Here is a 15,077-nt window from a genome sequence, read left to right on the forward strand (position 1 = left end):
GTTTGACAATATTTGAAAACATTGCTTGCTGTTTTTACCGTACTTGTCTTCTTGTCAGAAAACATTTCATTACATATTATATCTAAGAGTGTGTTTCAATATTCTAACTGTAATCGATGCAATTAATACGAAATCATCACTTATCAGTGGTGTGTTTTATTTTATGAAATCAAGAAGTCATTGAATTTCATCATATAACTTTACTGCGGGTTCAGATACGCTGAAGGTAAGAAAATCTGCTTGTGAAATTGAATTATACAAACTGATACGAAACCATGTTGAACGTGAAACAGTAAACGTTACTTCAAAATATAGATGTATCTACACTGAAAACTGGACAAAAGCTCCCTAGGACAAAATCTCCCGACAATAGCCCCTCAGTTCCAACTGAATATCACCCAACTACGGACACCAAAGGAAAAAGTTAATGAAAACACGATTCCGTTCATTAACACATACAGTCCTGGAATAACTAACATATTCCACGTCATAAAATCGAACTTGCCTATACTCCTTCAAAGCCCTAAGATAAAAACTCTGATTGAAAAAAACACCTTACGGAATAGCCGACGTCAACAAAAAACCTTAAAAAACACCTGACAAGGGCAGAATTCGGATCAGAGACTAAACCAGAATTCATAGTAAAAGAATGTGGTGATAGGAGATGTGGAACGTGTAACAATGCCAACAACTACAAATACATAGAAAGTGGTTCCCACATAAAATTCAAAAACGGATCTATTTTTAAAATAAATGCAGATATGAACTGCAAAACACAAAATCTCATATACTGCATCACCTGTCCAAACTGTAAAGAAAATTGCATTGGCGAAACGAATAACTCACTCTGTCAACGTGCAAGAATCCACAGGCAACATATCCGACAAGAAGAACTAAGAATGATTTCATTGAGTAAACATCTGGAAATATGCGGAGACGGAAAGTTCAAAATCTTTCCCTTTTATAAATGTACACGGGACGATCCTCAATACCGAAAGGCAATGGAACTACTCTTCATAAAAAAATGTTCCCCAAAGTTAAATGTTTGAAAGAGAAAAAAGAAAAACAAGTAATACGCTTTGTATGTATATATGTGTGATATGATATTTTTACTAATTGATTTTACTAAATCGATTTTTCAAATTTACAAATATTATACTAATATACTCTCATGCAGAACTACACCTTACCAAAAATAAATAAATAAATGAATGTATGACAGGAATATATTCTAAATAGGACTCAAAGTGTATATAAAAAGAAAGGACAAAGAATATAAAAGGAAAGAACTAAAAGCAAAGAAAAAACAGGAAGACATTTTTTGTTTTCTTTATATTTTCTATTTATTATTCTCTATTTTTTCTTCTCTCTTTCTTCTTTTCTTCCTTCTTCTACCATCCCTTGAAACCCTCTCAAAACAATACAGTAAGTAGTAAAGAAGCTTTCAACTTTTTTTTTTGACACTCCTTAAAAAGACCATTTCAATACAATGACCCTTCTCTCTCTCTTTTACCACATCCATCTCTCTATCTGTCTGACTATCAGTCTATCTATCTCTCTATCTGCCTGTCTATATATCTATCTGCTTATACATCTTCCGTTGTCTCCAAAGCCTCACCCCAAAAAACAAAAAAAAACAAAACAATGTTCTGTTATAAACAAAACCCCAAAAAACACCTGTTTTATATAAATAAGCAAGATATCTGTATTTTCACAGAATTATATTTGACAAGTTCGAAAGACGAACGAAAGCGCTATTATATGTATAAAATAAATTTATTCCAAAATTCTGACGACTTTTTTTTTCAATATATATATATATATATATATATATATATATATATATATATATATATATATATATATAAGGGCATTATATAAATAAATATATTTTGGGGAATAAATGATGGTTTTTTTCCCTTATGAGGTTTTTTTCACGCTAGCTACTTGATAAATTCTTGTAAAAGAATTCATCCTATTATTGAATTTATATATATATATATATACATATATATATATTCTTTTACTCTTTTACTTGTTTCAGTCATTTGACTGCGGCCATGCTGGAGCACCGCATTTAGTAGAGCAAATCAACCCCAGGACTTATTCTTTGTAAGCCTAGTACTTATTCTATCGGTCTCTCTTTGCCGAACCGCTAAGTTACGGGGACGTAAACACACCAGCATCGGTTGTCAAGCGATGGTGGGGGACAAACACAGACACACAAACACACATACTTATATACACACACACTCATACATATATATACGTCGGGCTTCTTTCAGTTTCCGTCTACCAAATCCACTCACAAGGCTTTGGTCAGTCCAAGGCTATAGTAGGAGACACTTGCCCAAGGTGCCACGCAGTGGGACTGAACCCGGAACCATGTGGTCGGTAAGCAAGCTACTTCCACAGTATCGATTTTTAGAATTTTGTAAATGATATTTTATAAGCTTAAAGCTTATTAGCGATCACCGTATAATGGCTAAAGGAAATCTAATATTGGGGCATATAAGACTTCGACGAAAAAAACAAGTAGGGTTTCCTAAACGCATGGAACTCGAACAAACTGGTCTTTTTTTTTCGCGACAAGTGTGTTACCATTACACCAAAGTAACCATCGCTTCATTCCGTCAGATTTAGGAACTGTAACTAGTTCACAGTGTTGCTTTTGTAAACAAACGTCGTGCGCGCTTTTTTTGTGGACAGGAAACCCTACTTTTTTTTTCCGTCGATGGCTTATATATCCCAATATTAGACTATATTTAGTCATTACACAAAGATCTCTTAGTAGCTTTAAAATTATAAAATATTATTATTATCGTTTACAGAATTATAAATATCGACACTGCTTACCAAAATCTATCGCAGAGAGGGGCCAACTGATTACATCGACCCAGTGTTCATCTGGTACTTAATTTCATGGCGCTAAAGACATGAAAGGCAAAGTTGATCTCAGCGAAATTTGAACTCAGAACGTAAAGACGGATCAATTACTGCTAAGCACTTTTCCTGTGTGCTAATGACCCCGCTGGCTCGCCGTCTTGAACATGACAAAATGAAAAAGCATTTTACGCAGGCATTTTCACCGCAGTTTGCCTTTAAACGTGTTAGATATGTCCCTAACATTTTAGAACTGGTCGAAATGTTTCTTTTATAATATTGATTCCCTCACTACCCTTCCATACATGGTGGGCGCTGAAAAGCTCCTAGCTTTGTATAAAAGAAAATATAGAAGGATCAGTTAATTATGATTTTATTCAACATATTCGCCTCTTAGATTCACACACTTATTGCAGCGGTACTTTAGTTTTTTCTAAGCCCTATAAAAGAACTCAGAAGGTTGGATCTCCAACCAGGCCTTTCGCGACACCCTTAAACCCAAGAACTTTTTAGTAACCCCTCTTATATTATATAATTCGTTGTCGTTCGTCTTCGGCAGGATTTAAATTTAAAGAAAAAGAATTAAGACAAAGATCACACGCTTCCTTTATCCGCTTTAAAAGAAAAAAAGTAGGAAATGTCAGTTCCTGTGACTATTTACAGAAGTCTTCGACTCTGGTAGGAATCGGTGAAGAAAGTTTCTTTCAAACAAAAGACCCGGTTCGAATACTTGCGGCAAAGTGAACCCCACTAAAGTATCTAAGGTGCCAGGTGGCCGTAATAAACTGGGTCACGTGTTAAGTATAGCATCAAGGAAGCTCATGGCTGGGTTCATTTTATTAACGCTCAAAAAGTTGAAGGTCAAACTTGACCATGGCGAGATTTGAACCGCAAGGCATTTTATTTTCCCGGTGTCGCTAACGATTCTGTCAGCTCATCATTAAAAAAATATATAAAAATAAAGAAGCAGGGAGCGAACTTCTATGTGGTCGTTCGGCCAGGTGGAAAATAGCAGCCAGATCTCCCTCACATCAAACTTTGGAAATTAATGAATATAAATGACGTGGTACTTTCTGAATACGGTATGCAAAAAAGATAGGGTGGTCACATCTAGACCGCCTTTACGTTCTGCTCGGAAGTCTACTCAGTCACAGAAAACCTGACACCATCAGACATCATCCTCATTGTGACCACCACCACCACCACCACCACAACCACCACCACCACCACCATCATCATCATCATCAACAACAACAACAACAACAATAGTGACCACAGCAATTATAAGCTCACGAAAGATTTTGCCGGTCGTTCAATCAGCAAGAAATACCAGCCAAATCTTTGTACAATCGCATAAAGATGAGAGAGGCATAACCCATTGGATATTGTAGTTATGTGTATTTCAAAAAGTAGAGATGGTCACAGTCGGAATGTTTTACTTCACAGACCTATTTACTTAAGACAGAACTCTGAACAACAGCAACTTCATTAGCATTAAGAACAACAATACCACTCTTGTATAGTGGCGGCGGCGGCGGCGGTGGTGATATTGGTGGTGGTTGTCATGGATGTGGTGATGTTGTTGTTGTTATTGACGACGACGATGATGATGATGATGATGATGATCATGGTAGTGGCGGTGATGGTGATGTTATTTAGTTGGTGTTATCAACGTTATCAAAAACAAGACATACGTATGTATGTATGTATGTATGTATATATATATATATATATATATATATATATATATATATATATATACACACATATATATATACGTGTGTGTGTGTGTGTGTGTGTGTGTGTGTGTGTGTGTGTGTAAGTCCCCCACAACTGAAAATCAGGAAGAGTACACTCGTTGCTGCCTTATGAGCAATGGCGTTTATTCCATACGAAAACAATTTCAAGGGCTTTCACCTTATGATTTATTGTAGTCACCCCCTACACCACCCTCGCATTCACTTCCCTTTTCCTCTTCCTCTTGTTGTTGTTGTTGTTGTCGTCGTTGTTGTCGTCGTTGTTGTTGTGGTTGTTGCTTCTGTTGTTGTTGTTGTTATGGGTTCGACTCATCCATCATATGTGAGTTTTCTGCGCTGACACGCTGAAGGGAGTTGCCAAGAGACCCTCCGGAGAAAGAAGCGGTAACGAACCAGCAGTAGTAGAAGTGGCAGCAGCAGCAGCAGCAGCAGCAGCAGCAGCAGCAGCTACTGATGGAGCACCTTCCTTGCTGTTCATGTAAATGAAAAAAATTCATTGACCCGCAACAGACATGCGAAGTTGGACTTTGGTGCAAAGCAGAACGAACGAGGTATATTGGTACTGGGAGATGGGGTGGTGATGATGGTGGAGGTGGTGGTGGCGGTTGTGTATGTATGGAAAAAAACAAAAAGAAAAGAACTCTTGAGAGGAGGAAATGGAAATTAAGATGAGAATTGGAAGAAAATTTAAAGATTCTCTCAGACGGAATGAAAAAGGGTAAATTATTCAGAATAAATAAATAAACTAACAAATAAAACAGTGTCTTAGTTTCACGCACGAATATAAACATGTACATAGTCGCACTGGCACATATAGTCTATACACACATATACACATAGATACAAGTGTGTATATAGGCATAAGTGTGTATATGTTTGTGTTTGTATAAGTGTATATATTGTGACACTACTAGACACAAAGATTTATTCGCATGCATACGTACAAACATGTTTATGTGTTTGTGAGTGTATTTGTTTGTGTGTTTGTTAGTATGAATATGTCCATGTTCTTTAGCATGTGTGTCAAAAGTTACACATATGAGTTTGAATGTATTTAAAGGCAAAAACACAAACGCATATATTCACAGAAATACATATATGTATGTATGTATGTAAAGGGAAGGTGAATATCTATTCAGCTATCTTATATGTTTGTCTGTCTGTAGCGTTTTGCTTCCGGGTTCAGTCTAACTGCGTGGCACCTTGGTACTATGCCATCTACTATAGTTGAAAGACCAAAGCCTCGTGAGTGGCTTTGATTGAGAAAAACTGTAAGAAACCACTTATATATATAGACATATATATATATATATATATATATATATATATATATATATATATATATATATATATATATATATATATATATATAATACAAAGAATATATATACATGTATACACACATATATGTACATACTTACATCTACATGTGTATATACATGCATATCAGGGTACAGGACGTTAGAACAATAAACTACAGACAACGGAACGAACACATAGGAAAACGGAAAGCCCCTTGGAATATCCCTTCATCAGCTGTCTCTATTCTATCTAGACGTTTCGAAGACCAGACATATATATATATATATATTCGCCATGACAGATCGCTAACCACTACACACATTTTTTTCTTTCTGTGTTCCTTTCTGTGGAAGAGCGTAGGCTCGAAACGTTAAAGACTTTTTCACTTCGCGAGCGTTATACTAATACATCTGTTTGTTTTATACACCACCTATCTTCGCCTTTTGTTTTTTTGTTTTTTGTGAATTCTCCCTATAAATATATATATATATATATATATATATATATATATATATATATATATATATATATATATATATATATATATATATATATATATATATATATATATATATATGGAGTGGCTGTGTGGTAAGTAGCTTGCTTACCAGCCACATGGTCCCGGGTTCAGTCCCACTGCGTGGCATCTTGGGCAAGTGTCTTCTACTATAGCCTCGGGCCGACCAAAGCCTTGTGAGTGGATTTGGTAGACGGAAACTGAAAGAAGCCCGTCGTATATATGTATATATATGTGTGTGTGTGTGTGTGTGTGTGTGTGTGTCTGTGTTTGTCCCCCTAGCATTGCTTGACAACAGATGCTGGTGTGTTTATGTCCCCGTAACTTAGCGGTTCGGCAAAAAGAGACCGATAGAATAAGTACTAGGCTTACAAAGAATAAGTCCCGGGGTCGATATGCTCGACTAAAGGCGGTGCTCCAGCATGGCCGCAGTCAAATGACTGAAACAAGTAATAGAGTAATAGAGTAATATATATATATGTATGTATGTATGTATGTATGTATGTATGTATGTATGTATGTATGTATAATCAAACGGTGTTGGGCTTTTTTATGTCTCCGTAACTTAACAGTTCCGTAAAAAGAGACAGATAGAAAAAACAACCAGGATTTAAAGAAGTATTGGAGTCGATCTCTTCGACTAAGACCTTTAAACGCGGTGCCCCAACATGGCCAGAGTCAAATGAATGAAACAAGAAAAAAAAAGATGAAATATATATATGTATGAATATTATCTATTTATCTATCTCTATACATACATATATAAAGCTGTATAAGACAGACAGATAGACAGACAAATAGACAGTCAGATAGATAGAAGGATAGATAGGTAAATAGATAGATAGATGTGTGTATGTGTGCACGTGTGTGAGAGTATGTGCGCGTGCGTGCTTCTTTCTACGTGTGTATATGTACTCATGTATGAATTTCTATACACATACATGCATACATATATAAGTATATACAGACACGTATACATACGTACATAGATGCATTTACTGTGTCACACTCATACTCGTCTACATATAAGGTCAGATGCTCATTATATTGGAGCGAGGGTTTTTAAGATTTGGACGTTACCTTCGTACAGGTGCACTGACACACGTAACAACAAATCCGAACAGAAAGAAGCTTTGAAATGTTTGCGTTCTCCATCAAAGAAAAGATTTGAATGATTCGTATTCTCCTTATACAATCGATCAGAGATACAGTGACAGTATTTAAAACGTTTCGGGTATTCTCAATTTGAGGCTTCTGGGTGAACATGTGCATTCAATTACGTTTTCATAAAAAAACAATACGCACATAAACAGTCCACACATGTATTTTATTGTGGCATGAATGACAACGGGTGCAAGTTTTCCAGATGCATTCGTATAAGCAAGGGTATACCTTGCTGGCACTCCGTCGCTTACGACGTCGAGGGTTCCAGTTGATGCGATCAACGGAACAGCCTGCTCGTGTACTTAACGTGCAAGTGGCTGAGCACTCCACAGACACGTGTACCCTTAATGTAGTTCTCGGGGATATTCAGCGTGACACAGTGACACAAGGCTGACCCTTTGAATTACAAGCACAACAGAAACAGGAAGTAAGAGTGAGAGAAAGTTGTGGTGGAAGAGTACAGCAGGGTTCACTACCATCCCCTGCCGGAGCCTCGTGGAGCTTTAGGTGTTTTCGCTCAATAAACACTCACAACGCCCGGTCTGGGAATCGAAACCGCGATCCTATGACCGCGAGTCCGCTGCCCTAACCACTGGGCCATTGCGCCTCCACAAGCAAGGGTATACGCACATATATATATATATATATATATATATATATATATATATATATATATATATATATATATATATATATATATATATATATATATATATATATATATATATATATATATATATATATATATATATATATATATATATATATATATATATATATATATATATATATATATATATATATATATATATATATATATATATATATATATATATATATATATATATATATATATATATATATATATATATATATATATATATATATGTATGTATATATATATATATATATATATATATATATATATATATATATATATATATATATATAATTATGTGTATTTCTTCTATCTTAATGAATAAAAATTCTTCTGATAGAATAAATGGGTTAATAGAAACCAATGTAAGCATGTATAATTGTGTATATATTTGTATAAAACCATATATATATATACGTTATTAAGTTCTGTATGTAAATCCATATTTCTATATGTATATGTGTGTGTAGATATTTATGTATGTATGCGTGTATGTGTGTTTATGTATGTATATGTATGTGCACATGTGTGTATGTGTATATATGTGTATGTGTGTGTGTGCACAAAAAAATATATATGTATGTACATGTATGTGTGTGTATATGTATATGTATGCATGCACACACACATATATGGATATGTGGATGTATGTATGTGGGCGTGTGTATGTATGTATATATAAAACACTTGAGTTATTTTTCTTTTATATGTACACATATATATATATGTGTATATATATATGTATATATGTATATATGTATATGTATATGTATTTGTATGTATGTATGTATGTGCATACGTGTGTTTGCGTATATATTCATGTATGTATATGAATATACGAATCTGTTTATTTGATTAGGTAATAGGCGTAGATGTATAGCTATGTGTATGTGCATGAATATATTTCTATTTATACATGTGTGTATATGTAGATGGATACATGTGTGTATATGGGGACACGCACACACGTGTATATTTGTATATGCGTAGGTACGTATGTGCATATGTATAAATGTGGACGTATGAGTGTGTGTATATGTATATATGTGTGTGTGTGTGTATATATATGTGTATATATATGTATACATATGTATATACGGGTGCACATGTGTATGTATGTGTATATGCGCATATATGCATGTATATGTGTGTGTGTGTATCAGTATGCATGTATATGTGTGTGTTTGTGTATGTGTATTTATGTATGCATGTACGCTCTTACACATTGATTGGTATGTGTTGTCCAACCCACTTCCGGCAGCGTCCAATTCTCTAACGGTTTTTTTCGAATGAATCAAGTCATAACCTTATCCATCTATTGTTTTCATAATCGGTCATATTGCCTTACGTTTAAGATGATTCCCATGCTTTCCCTGATGAGAAGGTTACAATTTTAATATCAAAGATCCCTATGGATCACACAGGTTGTAATCCTTTGAAACATATGTAGGAATAAAGTATGCAATTATAACATGCGTTTTCTCCAATCCTCAAATTCTTATATATATATATATATATATATATATATATATATATATATATATATATATATATATATATATATACACACACACACATGCTAACCAATTCATATAAATTTAAAAGGCAAATTCAGTCTTGATTTAAAGAAAAGAGTTTTGTCACTTTGTTAGGGACCGGCCTGCAAGAATGGGACAAGAACACAAAACATCCAGACAAGTGATACAAAAAAGGGGAAAACAAAACATGCACACAGAGGATACAAAGAAAACAAGAACGTGTCATTCGGAGTTTTCTTTCTTCAGTCGAGTTCCAGATTATCTTTGCAATTTCGGCTGATTATACTCGAGATTGCTCCAATATGGCCAGCTCCAAGGAAAAACTAAGCTAAGAGCATTAGATTCCTTGGAAGAAAGCAGCGAATGTATACGAATACAAGGACGGAAAAAAACGGGAGAAATGTTCACCAGTTTCGATAATCAAGATATATATATATATAAAAGATAATAAGAGTGAAAAAACTACAGAAGGCTTGTGTTACATGGTTAAAGTATATATTTAAATTATGTCAGAAAAATGTTATAAAATCTTTTTGGTATATAAACATTGTATTTTGAGAAATTTGAAAAGACAACACGAAACCGGTTATTTCTCAAAATACAATGTTTATATACCATAAAGATTTTATAACATTTTTCTGACATAATTTAAATATATACTTTAACCATGTAACACAAGCCTTCTGTAGTTTTTTCACTCTTATTATCTTTTATACATCCAACCACGTGCTTTCACATACCAACTTTCTCACCTATATATATATATATATATATATATATATATATATACACATATATATGTGTATACATATATATATATATACATGCGTATATATATACATATATATATACATATATATATATATATATATACACATATATATACATATATATATATATATATACATATATAAATATACATATATATATATATACATATATATACATATATATATACTATATATACATATATACACATATACATACATATATACATATGAATAATAACAATAAATGGAGCAAAACGCATATAAATAAAAGTTCCTTTAATTCCTACATATGTTTCAAAATATATGTGCACCCTGCTCCAAAGAAGTAAGAGCTGCTGGAATTGCACATATATTCATCGTCAGGGAAACAACATATAGAAGCAAGACAAATGCGAAATTTCGCATTTGTCTTGCTTCTATATGTTGGAAAGATCTATAAAAGAAATATCATTACGAGGGTTTATTCGCTAAACTATCCATTAATTATACGAATAGAAAAGCAAGCTGAAGAAAGCCAAGATCGGCATTTTTCGGACAATTAAGGTCCCTGTTGGTGTATGTTTTCATTTATGTTCGTTAACTACAGCATTAAAACATTATAGCTCGTGTTTCTAGCAATGTAGGTGTTTCTTAACACCCTAGTCACATTTAGTCAGTTATATATATATATATATATATATATATATATATATATATATATATATATATATATATATATATATATATATATACATGTTTCTATGTGTCTGTACGTGCGTGCGTGTTGCTATTAGTTCACAAACGAATGTTTAATAAATATACATTTAGTTTCGCTGTGTAAATAGATCCTGTCGTTAAACCACGGGACGCCCTCGACAGATCGCGGACTGAATCCCTGTTTCATAAACATTCCTATGTTATCGTATTTACAGTTCCTCCAGCTCACCGCTGCTTCAATAATTTATCATAATCATACACACACACACACACACACACATGTATATATGTAAACATAAGCATATATACACAGATATTCACATATATATATATATATATATATATATATATATATATATATATGTGTGTGTGTGTGTGTACAGGTACATACACACACCTATGCGTGTGTGTGTGTGTGTGTGTGTGTGTGTGTGTGTGTGTGTGCGTGAATCTGTGTTTGTGCATCCAATACTATGTTGTTTCGTGAGTTCCCAGGCATTGAGGGGGGTGTTGAACTGTTTCTTATCTACCATTGTTCGCAAGTCTTTCTCCATCCTGGAGTTATGTCACCTGTCAAGAGTCCCTGCTATGAGTTAACTAGCATATGTGATGGCAATCAGTCTGAATGCAGGACGCAAAAGACTTGTGACAGAGCGCGCAGTAACACCGCCTGGCGTGAGGAACCCCTAGCTGTTGTCACGGAGCATGTTTCTAGGAGAGGATCACTCTAATGTAAAACCTACGGTTTCGCATGATTCTGGACGTTACGCTTCAGCTTGTCACTACGTACTAATCACGGGAACTCAGAGGATGGTACTAGTGTTGTATAAGTGCTAATCACTATAATCTAAAGACATACAGATGTGTCTTTATGGTGACCTTATTCTTATTTCTTTATTTCCCACAAGGGGCTACACAGAGAGGGGACAAACAAGGAGAGACAAACGGATTAAGTCGATTGTATCGACCCCAGTGTGTAACTGGTACTTATTTAATCGACTCCGAACGGATGAAAGGCAAAGTCGATCTCGGCGGAATTTGAACTCAGAACGTAACGGCAGATGAAAGACCGCTAAGCATTTCGTCCGGCGTGCTAACGATTCTGCCAGCTCGCTGCCTTTAGTGACCTTATTCCTCTTTCCATTTCCTGAAAGTGCTACGGCGGTGGGCAAACCTGACCTCTGGGAAACATAAAGTAAGTGACAGCTTTCGTTTGCCATCTGTGCTCCAAACCATGCAGGTTAAAAACCTGACAAAAACTGATGATGTCATTCCATCAACGTATGGACGCTGTTTACTAACGTTCATAGTTTACGTTTGGTTTCTGAAATTTTGAATTTTCAATCACCTTTTGGTTTGAACTTGAGAAAGACAGACGTTCTGTCGAAATGTTGTTCAAAAAATAAAACATCTAAAATCGCACTCTTCGTCTTGACTAATTATAATAATAATAATAATAATAATAATAACAACAACAACAACAACAACAACAACAACAATGATAATAATAATAATAATAATAATAATAAGGTAGCACCTTCTCTACCATTACCATCCTCTTCAAGTGATATTTGTAGAAATTGATGTGAGCTTGACCAGATAGCCGGCCTTCAAACTTCTCAGACGGGTCCACCGCGCAACCACATTCACCACAGTCACTAAATAGAGAAAAATCTGCCTTCCATCTCAAATGACTGAAACATATAAAAGAGTAAAAGAAAAGATTAATATATGTATTTGTATTTTTTTTTTCCGTTTTCGCTCTGAAGTTTCGTTCATGATTAGTATTTTGATAACAGAGACGTTACGGAACGAAATATTCATGCTTATATTTGTTGAAATATTTCTGTGTGTGTGTGTGTGTTTGAAGGTCGGGGTTGATTGTTCTCATGTCAATAAATGTGAATTTTTGTTCTATTTCGTCTATATTATTACTACTTGACGAAAATATCAGGAATTGTTTCCCCATTTATTTTGCTGCAAGTTTCTTTTTTTTTTTTTTTTTAATATCTTAAATTTTTCTGCTTGTTGGAGAGGGATTTGTTGTTGTTTTTGTTATTGTGTGAAAACTATTATTTCCAAATGGCCGAAAAGAAACAAGAGTAAATTCCAAAAAAGCTCATGTTGTCTCGCTTTGTATAAACGAAACGGAAAAAAAAACCCAATCAGTTTGTTGGTAGTAAATTACCCAAACTCTTCTAGCTTCCTTGAAAGACATCTTGACAGCAAATACATGAGGAAGAGGGGGTAGGGGAGGGGGAAGAAGAAGAAGAAGAAGAAGAAGAAGAAGAAGAAGAAGAAGAAGAAGAAGAAGAAGAAGAAGAAAATAAGAAAGAAAGAAAGAAAGAAGAAGAAGAAGAAGAAAGAAAGAAGAAGAAGAAGAAGAAGAAAGAAAGAAAGAAAGAAAGAAAGAAAGAAAGAAAAAAAGAAGAAGAAGAAGAAAAAGAAGAAGAAGAAGAAGAAGAAGAAGAAGAAGAAGAAGAAGAAGAAAGATTGAAGAAGAAAAAGAAGAATCGAAGGGGAGGAGGAAAATGAATAGTTTTCAAATTTTCGCAAGACCGCGATCTCGGCTATATATTATTCTCTTCAACCATATTTTAATCCATCCAGCTATGAATGCACACATCCATCCGTCCATCTATCAATCAATCAATCCGTCAATCTATCCATCAATTCCTCTATTCATCCATTTACACCATTCATTAATCAATTGCAGGGAGTCGATCAATCCATCCATTTCGCTTTTACTTCCATTCATTGTCCTTTCCGTCCGTCCGTCCATCTATCCATCCATCCATCCATCCAATTTATCCATCATTCCATCGCCACCCCATCACGCATGTCAAGAAGACACACATTAATCAAACCATTCGCAGCGCCATCTACTAACCTATACATGTCCATCCGTCTATAAACACACAAAGCTAAATTTACATCTATACACAAATAATTATACACATGCATTATCCGTTACATCCTAGCAAACTCACATCCAATATTGAACCAATAATGTACCCTAAAGCCTCCCAAACAAGCCAGACTAGTTCGTTCTTCAAGCATGCATTATATTTGGTCGAGATAGAATCATCATTTCCTTATTTATTTCTTTATTCATTGACTTATTTATGTTTCGTGATGAAATATTTCTCGAAATAGTACATAAAGAGAGATAAGGAGAGACGGAGAGAAATGAGAGAGAGAAGGGGGAGAAAGAGAAAGAGAGAGAGAGAGAGAGGACTCTTATGCTCGTCTAAATTTAATGATTAAATCAACTTTAACGATTTAAAACTATTTGAAAATTAACAAAATGAAATTTCTTAAGATAATAAATATGGACATTGATAAAATATGAATAATAATAATAATATTAGAAATCAGAACATCTTAGTAACAGGTTGGTTCATAGTTCGATATTACTAGGCGGTAACGTGGGCAAGAAACTTTCTTTACAATATACTCAGGAGTGTATTTTGTGAAATGAGAATTATATACACACCTAACATATTGAATATATACATACTATACACACGTATACACTGAAATATATATATATATAATCTCTGGATGCTGGCTTTGCTGGGTGGAGGTGCTTATCTCCCCTGTTTGGAAACACAAGGACAGTACGCTTGTGTCACATAGCCAACTGGAAACAGTGTAAGTTGGCAACCAACCATCACTTTATATATATGTGTATGTGTGTGTGTGTGTGTGTGTGTGTGTGTGTGTATGTTTATATATATATATCATATATATAATGTATATATATGTGTGTGTATGTGTACGTATGTGTGT

The sequence above is a fragment of the Octopus bimaculoides genome, chromosome Z, assembly GCF_046866305.1.
Source record: "Octopus bimaculoides isolate indiv1 chromosome Z, ASM4686630v1, whole genome shotgun sequence".
In the NCBI taxonomy this organism is placed as follows: domain Eukaryota; kingdom Metazoa; phylum Mollusca; class Cephalopoda; order Octopoda; family Octopodidae; genus Octopus; species Octopus bimaculoides.